This window comes from Pongo abelii, chromosome 21 (genome assembly GCF_028885655.2).
Source record: "Pongo abelii isolate AG06213 chromosome 21, NHGRI_mPonAbe1-v2.0_pri, whole genome shotgun sequence".
Lineage (NCBI taxonomy): Eukaryota > Metazoa > Chordata > Mammalia > Primates > Hominidae > Pongo > Pongo abelii.
Window position 1 is genome coordinate 17,399,565 of NC_072006.2, and position 11,868 is coordinate 17,411,432.

Here is an 11,868-nt window from a genome sequence, read left to right on the forward strand (position 1 = left end):
GAAAATCCCGAGAGCTCGCCCGGGCTGCTGCTATCAAACCAGCAGGGCTGCGTGGATGACGCCTTGTGCTTGGGGTACGATGAGGCCACCCATCCCTGGCTTTCTCAGATGTGGCCGTGTATAGACGCCACTGAGCCATGGGTCTGGTCAGGCTTTTTTTTTTTTTTTTTTTTTGAGATGGAGTCTCGCTCTGTCACCCAGGCTGGAGTGCAGTGGCCTGATCTCGGCTCACTGCAAGCTCCGCCTCCTGGGTTCACTCCATTCTCCTGCCTCAGCCTCCTGAGTAGCTGGGACTACAGGCGCCCGCCACCACGCCCGGCTAATTTTTTGTATTTTTGGTAGAGACGGGGTTTCACCGTGTTAGCCAGGATGGTCTCGATCTACTGACCTCGTGATCTGCCCGCCTCGGCCTCCCAAAGTGCTGGGATGACAGGCGTGAGCCACCACGCCCGGCGGGTCTGGCCATGCTTCCTAGAGTTATGTGGTCAGGAGGAAAGGGAGAGAACCTGCTTATTTGACATTTTTATACACCACTTCATTTGATAACTCAACAATGTTACATAAGAAATAACATAAAACAAAACATAGGCATATTGTTGCACATGTGAAGTAACTAAAGATTCTGTCTGCCTTTTGCTGACTCTCCAGACAGCTGCAGAGGCTTGCACCTCCTACCTCCCTCCTCTCCTGATTTCTATTTGTGAGTCATGGGAAATAATTTGCACAGAAGATGACCAGACATTCTGTCCAGGGAGTGCTCACACAAGGGCGCAGTTTGATCCACCCTGTCCTGAAAGCTTTTATGCCAGATTTAAGTGAATTTGAAGTAAGCACCAGACCGGGAGACTTGGACTAGCCCTAGAGAATGAACAATCTTCTTACAGATTTAAGGGCAGGTTAGAATAAATCTGCCCAGAGATAGAAACAGAAGCCACATGTGGGAGGAAATATTGATGGTCAACACTGACAGGGAAGAGGGGTCTACGTTCCAGTTCTCCAGACATGCAAATGAAAGTACGAGGAGACATTTCATAGTAAATAAAGTTCTAGGGGTAGGATGGCAGGGTTATTTATGCATGGTTGTGCTATTTCATAACAGAACACAAGATGGTACACCATCTGAATGTAAGCAAATTATAAAACATGGCAAGTAAATTGTAGCATTTTGGCTTTAAAATACTCTTTAGCTATTTTATATAATTTCAAAAGAACACTTTAACAAGGGAAAGGTGATTTCAAAATAACATTAGAAGGCAGAACTAATGTTTACATGTACAAAATGTCACATACGATGTATAAGCATGTATACATAAAGCTGGTATAAAACTAGAAGTCAAAACTTGTCTGTTGGGCCAGTGAGCAAATACTTTCTATATTTAGGCTGACAGTGAGGAAGTAACACAATATTTGTTGAACCCCTTCTTTGTGTCAGACAATTTTCCAGTGATGCCATTTAATGCCTGCAAACCTATGAGTAGGATTTTACGGTATTTGCTTTCATCCTATAGTGGTTATATATTCTTAATAATAATCATGATAATCATTATCATGGGTTGAATTATGTGCTCCCCAAATTCCTATGTTGATGTCCTAGCCCCTAGTACTTCAGAATGCTACCTTATGTAGCAATGGGCTATCTGCAGATGTAGTTAGTTAAGATGAGGCCCCGTTAGAGTAATAGTAGTCATGTAATGCGACTATGTCCTTATAAACAGGGGAGGCTGGGACACAGACACACACACACAGGGAGAGCGCCATGTGAACATGAAGGCAGAGACTGGGTGATGTGTCTGCAAAGCCAGCAATGGAAAGGTTGCCTGAAAACCACCTGGAGCTGCAGAGAGGCGTGGAACAGTCTTCCTCACAATCCTCAGAAGGAACCAGCCCTGCCCACACCTTGATCTCAGACTTCCAGCATCCAGAACCGTGGCACAGTCAGGGTCTGCTGTTTTCACCCCCAGGTTGTGGTACTTTGTTGCAGCAACCCCAGGAAGTGAATGAAATAATGATCGCAGAATGGCAGTGAGCGTTTCCTGAGGCACCTGCTGCTCTAAGTGCATTAAAGGCACGCGGTGCAGGTAATCCTCATGGAGAGCCTGTGCGGACGTTGTCTCACCCAGTCTAGGGATGTGGAACTCAGGTCTAGGGTGAATTCACTTCCCCTCCAGCATGCAGCTCATTGGTGGCAGAGCTACGATTTGAACATGGCTTCAGAAACTTATAGGAACGTAAACGTTCTTCAGAGGCTTGGAAGGTGATGAGCTTATCAAGTGACATATGGGTTTAAAAGCATCCCCTGTTGCTGGTCCTGGGCTCCTCCCTGGCTGGGCCCATGAAAACTGAGGGCTGCCCACATGGAGCTGGGGTTTTGGTTCTGATCCATCAAGCCCAGGGCTTTACTGGGTCCCAACACTGCCCTCAATCCCCCTGTCCCCTTCACTTTAATGAAACTCCCAGGCTGATCCACCCTGAGGAGAGTGGGCCACCACAGACAGGCAGAGTCTGAGTAGGGCGGTCGGTGGAGACAGGTTTGTCTGTGGTGACGCTGCCAAGCCTCTTTTGGATTCTTCTGACTGCCGGCGCCGCCTCCCCCGGCATCACCGAGACTTTTCTTGCTACACTTGGCTCTGTGACTCTGCTTCAGAGGATAGTCCTTAGGCTGCTGGAGCTGCTGACAATATAGGAACAAAGTGCAGATCATTGGTTTAGTGTCGTTACTCTTGTTTAGCCACAGTCCCATATCTAGACAATGTCCAGGACGGTGAATCTGTCAGAGAAGGAGAGAGGGTCCGGGCTGCCACCTCACTGCCCCCTGGTGTATTTATCAATGCTAAAATCAGGAGAAAAGATGATCAAGGCTACTCTGGACAGGGAAAGGAAGGGAGACCACCAACTGAACAGCCTCTCCAGGCCTGATGGGAGGAAGGTGTAGGGAGCTGTGGTACCAAGTGGCCGGCCCCGTCCTGCATGGCCTGCATGAGAAGGAGCTGCTGTCCTATCACCTCTCCTAAAGTTCTTGCTCACCTCAACCTCCTTAAAGCCTCCAGGGGCTACCTCTGTAAAATGGGTAAAGCCTGGGGTCCTTAGCTTTATCCTCAGGGATGTACGTAATCTCCATGCCCTTTAATCCTTAGTTCCCACCGTTCTGTTTTCCATACCCTGTTTTCCCACTGTTTCCAGTTTCCACCCTACATAGCTCCTCCATCAGGCTTTTGCTTATTCAACAGCCTCTGGTATTGAAATTATCAGGAATAATGTATCAGTTAGCTATAGCTGCATAACAAAACATCTTCATATCAATGGCATAATCCAGCAGTCATTTGCTGTTGCTCATGTGCCTGTGTGTTCTCTGGATTCAGCTGATCAGGGTTGGGCTTTGCCAGGCAGTTCTGCTCCAGGCTGCCTTGGCCCAGGTAGTTTTGCTCTCAGTGCTAGTCTGTGGGTGGGCAAGGGGGGCTCGGCTCCATCAGTGCTTGTTTTGAGCCAAGGCTGCGGGCACAGTAGTGAGCCAGGGGGACTTCTCCTCATGTCATTGGCAGAAAAATAAGAGAGAACGTGGAAACACACAAGGCTTCTTGATTCCTAGGCTCAAAACCGGAAAACAATCCCTTCTTCTACAGGCTATTGGTGAAACAAAGTTGAATGCTCCAGCCCAAAGTAAAGGGGCAAGAAAATAGCTCACACCCACCTTACCTTGGTGAGGGTGTGGATGCACGAGAGATGAAGATTTATGGCAAATAATGCCTCCTACCACAAGTGGTGAGGATGATGACAATAGCAAATAGCACAGTAGTAGCAGAGACAATCACACATGCTGTAAAGTACTTACCATGTGTTAGCCCCAAATTACAGGATTATCAGCAGTGTTGATTCTCACCGTTGCCCTGTAGGAGAGGACCCGAGGCTTCTAGTGGTTCCTAACATCCCTCAAGGTCGCACAGTTTTTAATGACAGAATCTTGAACTGAGCTGAAGATTTGTCTTTGTGGATCTGAGCCCCGAATTTGGAAGCTGCTGTTTGACTCCAAAGTCCAATTCATGTCAAAATCTTACCTCTCCTTCAAAGTCTCCCTCAAATGTTGGCTTCCTCATGAGCCATTTCTCAATTTAGTAAAGGTTGAATTTGCAGATCTAAAAATTTGATTTCTGAAATGCTCCTTATTGAAGGCCAACATGATGCCTAAAGAAAGTGCTCACTGGATTTGGGATTTTGGAGTTTGGATTTTGGGATTTGCAACACACAACCAGTAAGTATATTCCAAAATGTGAAATCTGAAACACTTCTGGTCCCAAGTATTTCAGATAAGGGATACTCTGTCTGAATTATATTATGCCTGCACACTCGATTAATGAGACTGTGGATATAAATCTTTGCTGTGTTCTGCCACTGTTGGATATTTTAATGGAGTTTGGTCTAATAGAACTTCACAACAGGCATGTGTAATAAACCCAGCTCTACACACACAAACACAATACTGAAAGACCAAGAGGGATTCCACTGCTTTTCACATTTGATGTTATTTGTTAAACGAAGAAGTCCTTTTCTTGAGAACAGAACATGTTAATGATTTGTATTGTCCCAAGCTTGGAAGTAAAAACCTTGGAATTGCTAAGCATGAATGTGCTTATCTAGGGTCACTGAGCAACCATCAGAAGCCCCAAACAGTGTTGACATTCGGCAAAGGCTGGGTATCCCAGACTCTGTCACCTGAAATGGAAAATACTTTCTGACTAGCAAAAGTATAGATACCTTTTGGTTAAATGGGATTCAAGTCACATCTTTGTGAGAGGAATAACACAGCCAAAATTTAGGGGGCCCACCTGGTGATTCTGAACATTTTATGTGGACAAGTTGCATACTTTTTAAATGCAGGCTCTTGAAAAATTCCTTTAGAAATGTCAAGGTGACTGGTGTATTAAAAAAGTGAGCCAGAGCAAACAAAGGTGACATTCTTTTAATTCTTTCCATGCTGGGTCATTTTCTCCTTGCTGTCAGCTCTGCGTATGGCCATCGTCCATAATGGACCCTTGACCTGCTCAGAGGTTCACACTTGAGGGAAATTGCAAAGCAGAGGAAATTTTGACCCAGAGGCCTCCTCACCTCTTCCCACCAAAGCTCCAGCAGAGGCTCAAACTTAAAGCTAGAAAGTGAGAGAACCAAATCATGCTGGCAAATTTTCTCTGCTACATCTTCCAAATCATGATGATAAGAACAGGAGTCACGAAAGGTGTTGTTCCCCGCATCGTTCATCATCCACTGGGGAAGAGGCTCCTGCTCGGGGACCCTGAGCTGCCTCTAATTATCGGTCACACTGCCAGCTCTGTCTCTCCCCATGGCCCATCACACTGCCAGCTTTGCAATTTTGTTTTCTGAATAAGAAGCTTCACATTTAGCTTTTAGATTTGAAATCTGGTTTGCAGATTTTTTTTTTTTTTAATGAGCATGCTTGTGCATCATATCAGTAAAGCTGATGATATGACTGTATTCTATCAGACTGAATCATATGTTAATACATTTGCCACTATGTTTGACCTACAGAAATAATTCCATATGGATTTACCCATAGAATTGCTTGCTTCCATGACCCCAAAGATGAACACAAACACACAAAAAAACCCAAAAATTACAGACATAGGTGAATTTCGAAAAATAATATACTTTCTGGACAAATTAATAACCTAATTTCTACACACTAAATATTTACCACTCACATAACAAAGTCAGCAAACTGTTTCTTTGGTAAACAATCGGCTGTGTCGATGTTATAAAATCATTTTTAGGAAAAAAACTAACGTGAAACAATGGTAGAAAATCAGAATGCAAACTAGTCAACATTCCTCAAACTATGAACATGAAGTAAAATTTTTACAAGTGGCAGCCTAAGCATTTAAGAAAAAACAGTTACTGCTTAAATAAGAAACCTGTTGCATGGAAAAGCCACCTTCCTCTGTGCTTATAGGACAAAATGTGTTGTACTCTTGGGGATCCCCAAGTTCAAATGAGAATCTCAACAATTTCCATTTCCATTTTCCTGAAGGCATGGCACACGCTGGCTAGCAATGCTGCCCAACAGCAGAGCTGCCCAGCTGCAAAGCCCTTTATGTCTTTGTCACCAAGTTGGCCAGGAGCCGCCTATGTGGGAAGTCTTATAATGCATCAACAAGAGGGAAGCAGCAAGAACTGAATCTCACTGGCTCATCAATTCCCAAGTGGCTGGCAGCAGCTAAGATACTACCGTTTCTCTGAGCCAATAGCTTTCTCAGGCTGTATATGTGCCACCTTGCAACTGGCCTCTTGCAACACAGAGAATACGAAAGAAAATTTTTATCATTCTCTGGTAGTCTTTTGCTTTCTGGAGCACTCTGTTCTGTAATGCACAATTAGAAGTGATTTCCCCATCAACATAATGAAACTGTAGTTAAAATGAGTTCACTATTTTCAGGAAAATTACTGAAAATGATGATGATGATGTCACCAAAGCCGGTCCATCAGGAAAGCATGCAGCCAAGACATCTTTCTACTATTCAACATGGACAATTTAGTTTCACCCAAAACGCCATCTGTCATGTTAAACTAATGCTGATAATTTGAATTTGTTGGTTTTATAGGGTTTAATAAGTGTGCAAAGTTGTATGCTGCTCTTGGTTAAGAGCTACATTCACTAGATGTTTCTTCCGGGAGTTGTACAGGTTTATGAGATATGTTGATAATTCCCTGATGTCTTTTTCCTTACAAGCAGTTGATACTTTCTCAGGTTTGGTGAGGACCCATGTAGAATTACAAGTCAGAATCCACCTCTGGCTACCCACTGCTGAGTCTTAACACTGCAATTGGCTGGATTGGGGCAATTCGTACAACTTGTCACAGAAGCAGAACCAGGATTCTTCCCTAGCAGTAAATAAGCAGGGACCATGTGGGGCACCAGAAGCAGCTATGCAGGCACTCTAAACAGACCTTCCCATCTCTGCACAGGGCAAAGTGGGTCCCAGCCAGCAGCTGCCTTCCCGGGCATGCACCAGCACATGCAGCGCAAGCTTCTGCAGGTTGACTTAGTGTGATGTGAGAAAGTATCATTCACATGTTTCATGTCGTGTACTTTCAGAGTTGGGCAGAGAAACCGTGTCCCCTGTGCGGACTGCCTGCAGGCTCTCTGGGACAGACCCAGAGGTAAGAAGCCAGCACATTCCCCGTGTGCCTGCCTAGGCTCTGTTTCCCAGACACTCATTAGAGCCTGACCCATTCTGACATATTCCACTTAGAAACACCTTATCAATAAAAACCAAATGCTTTCTGTCTTTGGCCACTTAGAAATCCCACATTGGGGACTCGGTCCACGTTTAGTGGGCAATGCTTTTGGCCAGATGAGGCGCAACTAAAACTTCAGTACAAGTTTGGGGTAAAGTGCTGCATTAGCTCAGGGACTGGCAAACTATGGCCAGGAGGCCAAATCTAGGCCACTGCCTGCCTTTAATAAATAAAGTTTTATTGGTACACAGCCACTCCCATTTGTTTTCATTTTGTCCATTACTGCTTTTGTGCTGCAACGACAGAGTTGAGTAGTTGCGACAGAGACCATATGGCCTGCAGAGCCTAAACTATTTGTTCTCTGGCCTTTTACAGAAAAAGTTTGCCAACCCCTGCATAGGAATAAAAGGAAAATAGCCCCTTTCAAGGAACCCCTGGAAGGGTCCGGACACAATGCCGGCTCATGGTTGTTTTCCATTCCTGCTCTGACTCCCAGGCTGCAATGCAGTCAAAGCCCTTTGAGCTCCCCTTGCTAAATAACTTTAACCTTTGTGAACCAAGCAGCCATCCTTCTTTTGCAGAAGGAATGACAATAACCATTTTTCCTTGCAGGTTATGGGGTGGTTAGCCATGTGGGCAACTGGTCTAGACAGCTAGGTTTGAATCCCTCCTCACCCTTTGAGCCATCTGTGCCTTGGTTTACCTTTATGTAAGATGAGGATAAGAAAAGCGCGTGTCCTATAAGGCTTTTATGAAAATGAAATGAGATACTAAGAACAAAGTGTTTGTTTTAACTCGGACTCCCTCATCCTACACGATCAATAGAGACAGGGATTCTGGAGTTAGAGGGTATCTTGAGAGGGCATCATCACTGCTGTCTTTCTGCAGAGTCAATTGAGGTCTAGTGAGGAAAAGTGACTCTGCTCCCATCCTCCATAGATATTGAGGCAGGTCTAGGAGGCAGAGGCTCCAATGGTAACGGCTGCTAATATTTTTTGAGCTCCTCTGGGCGAAGGGCCTGGGCCCCACACTTGACTTGTCATGTCTCATTGAGCGTTCGTGGCCGCCCTGTGAAATAAGCATTTTGTTTACCCCGACTTTACAGACAGGGAAGAAGCGAGGTGCTGGAACTCACACCTGCCCAGGGTGAGCTTGCAGGAGCTCATGGCCAAACCCTGGCTGCCTCTCCACGCAGCTGCACCCATGAACGCACTTGGGAGAAATACAACATTTTGGGTTCCAGGTATAGAAGGGGTCAGGGGAATTCAACTAGAAAATGCCTCAAACACCAAATTCTCCATCTGGGTAAAACTGGAACCTTTCTGTCTACCCCTCTTCTCCTGGGTACAGCATTGCAATGGGTCCATCTAGTGGTCAAAGGCAAGAATGTCCACCGGTCAGGCCTCTGAAAAGCAACTGAGTCAACAAGCCCTCCCGTCTCTTGGCCAATCTCAGCAGGCCAAGGGACAGGCAGCCTGGCCAGACGTTGGCCTTAAGGAGGACCTGGCAAGGGACGTGTCCGTGGATGTGCAAAGGAAGGTGGACACTGGCAGGCCAACTCTCCCTCCTCATCTTTTCAGAGCCCTGTACCCCAGTCCCACAAGAAGAAACATTGCCCCTCAGGGGACATTTAACAGTGTCTGGGGACATTTCTGGTTGTCACAACTGGGGGATCTTTCTGGTGTCTAGTGAGTAAAGGCCAGGAATGCTTCTTACCACTCTACAGTGACAGGACAGCCCCCCCACGGCAAAGAGTGAGCCTTGAATGCCAACGGCGCCACACAGCACTGGAAACCCTGAGGTGCCCTCCTTCCAAATGGAACTAGGCAGGCCTGGGGATTCCATGAGGCTGTGCGTGCTCAGAGCCCTTGCATGTGCATTCCTGCCTAGACCGCTCTCCCCATCCCCACTCTCTTACCTCGTCCTCTTCCTTCACCTCTCAGCCCACTTGTCTCCTGTTCGGGGGAGCTCATTTGCTCACGTCTGCCTCTTTGTCTGGGTTTTATCTCTCCACATGCAGGCCTGAGACAAGGATTTGGAGGCAAGCAGTTTATTTGAGAGAGGATTCCAGGAAGCACCTGTAAGGGAGTGAGGAAGAGGGACCAGAAGTGTGGGGGTGGGAGCATTGAGGGGTGAGTTGATGGGCAGCCATTGCTGTGAGCAGCTGAGGTGTGGTCTCTGAGGGAGGGGGGCGGGGGCATGAGGACTCAGAACTGTCCCCTCCAGGAGAAGGAAGCCAAGGTGTTTATCCTTCAGCTCCCTGGCTGTTCCTGAACACTAGCCACTTACATTGCAGCTACCCGTGCACTGATAGAGGAACTGATGTCTGTCCGGTCTGCACACATCTCTCCATTGTGAAGGGCATTAAAGCTTGCCCTCTCTCACCCTGGTCCTCAGAAGCTAATGGGTCACTTTCCCAAATTGAAGCTCCAGAGACCAGGAACAGAGGACGGTATAGTTGATGAGTCTACACAACAGGAGGCTGGCCCCACCTAGTGCAAGGATTCCGGAACTGTGACATCACCCTGGAGGCAATGCTAGCTCCCCATGATCCATGGCTACATTGTTAGGGCTATGGAAACCTGATGGTTTGAGGGCAGACCACCAAGAAAATTGTTACATCACATCCCCAGCTAGACCAGGCTTAGTTTGCTTAATAAGAAAGGCAATATTTTTGTTGAATTTCACATTTTCTACCAAGTAATGAATTAACCTTTTTGAAATCACAAAGGAGGTCACAGCAGGAAAATGAAGCCATATCCTGTACATGCTGGCTACCACATATGAACGGTCAGAGAGATGGAGGGCAATGCCTGGAGGAAGGATGGGAAGAGGGAATATAAGAACATTCAGTACTAATGGATTCCAAACTCCGTGTGATAACCAGCCAGTCCTGGACCAGTTTGTCATCTCAGTGTGGACTGATTCTCTTTTGCAGGAAGTTAGTTCTGACTTCACCAGCTGGATTGGAGGGCACCAGTGCCATCCCTTGTCCTATTGCTGTGGGGGACTTCTTCCAGCTTTTAGACATGCAAGACTAAATGTGAATACCATCTATACATAAGTGGCTGAGAAAATGCTGTGGAGAAGCTTACAGCTCTCCATCATCAGCGATATAAGCACACTTTGATTAATCAGGTGAACTGCATACAATCAGGTAGTCTTGCTGAGGATGAAGAACTTTATATGGATTTGGGATAATAAGACTAAAGTCCTTAGCATCAGTTGTTTGGATTTTTCTCGTTTCATGAGTAGTTGATAATTCAGCAAAGGTTTCTTAAGCACCTAATCTGACCATTGCACAGAGGGCTAACTGCGGGGAATACAGCAGAAATGACATCTAAATGGCACGCAGGGTACCACTCCCCAGCTGTGCCTATGCGCTGCAGTGAAGTGAACTACATTTCCCGGGAGGCCTTCGCTCTCGCTTCCTGGTAGATTCAGCCAATGGGAGGCACTGGCCGGAGATTGGCTGCTGGGAGGAGGAGAGAAGCCTGGTGTGTGCCTGCAGCTTCTTCCTGTTTCTTATGGCTTCATCCATGATTTCAGCTCCAGCACAAGGCAGTCTCTCTCTGTGCTCCCGTTGTGCCTGGCTAGGAGGGCACAGAGACCTTGAGATCAGAGAGCCTCACATGCATTCTCCTTTTGTCCCCCTGGCCTAGGGGTGAGATCAGTTTCCTGGTGTTGCTCATATCTGGATTTTGTCTCTGCTTCTTGTTTGACTCCTCAACTCTTCATTCACCTGTGCCACAAACTCCCATATTAAATTCTCTCTGCTTGAAATACCTAGTGTGGTTTTCCGGGATTTTGGAGATCTTGCCTACTCCTTCAAACATATTTCATATCCATTTCCCTCCTGCACAAGGTGTCCCACTCCCTGGCATCCTTGATGTTCTTTTTTTTTTTTTTTTTTTTTTTTTTTTTTTTTTTTTTTTGAGACGGAGTCTCACTCTGTCGCCCAGGCTGGAGTGCAGTGGTGCCATCTCGGCTCACTGCAAGCTCCGCCTCCCAGGTTCACATCATTCTCCTGCCTCAGCCTCTCGAGTAGCTGGGACTACAGGCGCCCACCACTGTGCCAGGCTAATTTTTTGTATTTTAAGTAGAGACGGGGTTTCACTGTGGTCTCGATCTCCTGACCTTGTGATCCGCCCGCCTTGGCCTCCCAAAGTGCTGGGATTACAGGTGTGAGCCACCGTGCCCGGCCACACGTCCTTGATGTTCTAAGACTCCCATCTCTTTCTTACCCCAGGGCCTTTGCACTTGTTTTCCTTCTGCATTAAATGTTCCTTCCCTGGAACTCCACATGGCTGCCACATTCTCATCCCTCAAACTTTCTGTTGCCCTCTCAGGTAACATGGGAAGAAAAAGCAAATGTTACTTTATCAGAGGCTCTCATTGAAAATCATAGCTAATGCAGCCCACTCACCCCACCCTCACTGCAATTTACTTGACTTTCTATCATGTTGTCCTGTTTATTTGTTTCACATCGTGTATCCCAATCTGCAATGATTTCCTTTACTTGTTTGCATAGTTTGAACTCATGACAAGGTCAAACTTAAGGTGGTTTTAAAATAATGTGTTTCTTTATCATTTTTGGAGCTAAATTTTGGGCAAGGGGACATG

At 46.3% G+C, this 11,868-nt stretch overlaps 1 long non-coding RNA gene across 2 annotated transcripts; it reads right to left on the reverse strand.

Moving 5' to 3' along the window:
* Positions 1–269: 269 nt before the first annotated feature.
* LOC112130363 (uncharacterized) lies at positions 270–11,026 on the reverse strand. Of its 2 annotated transcripts, none has more exons than XR_008516845.2 (3): positions 9,535–11,026; positions 9,164–9,267; positions 270–2,668 (listed from the first exon to the last, which is right to left on the reverse strand). It is a non-coding gene; the product is annotated as an uncharacterized LOC112130363 (long non-coding RNA). The 2 variants fall into 2 exon arrangements; XR_008516846.2 differs by having other exon boundaries at positions 270–2,671.
* Positions 11,027–11,868: the final 842 nt, after the last annotated feature.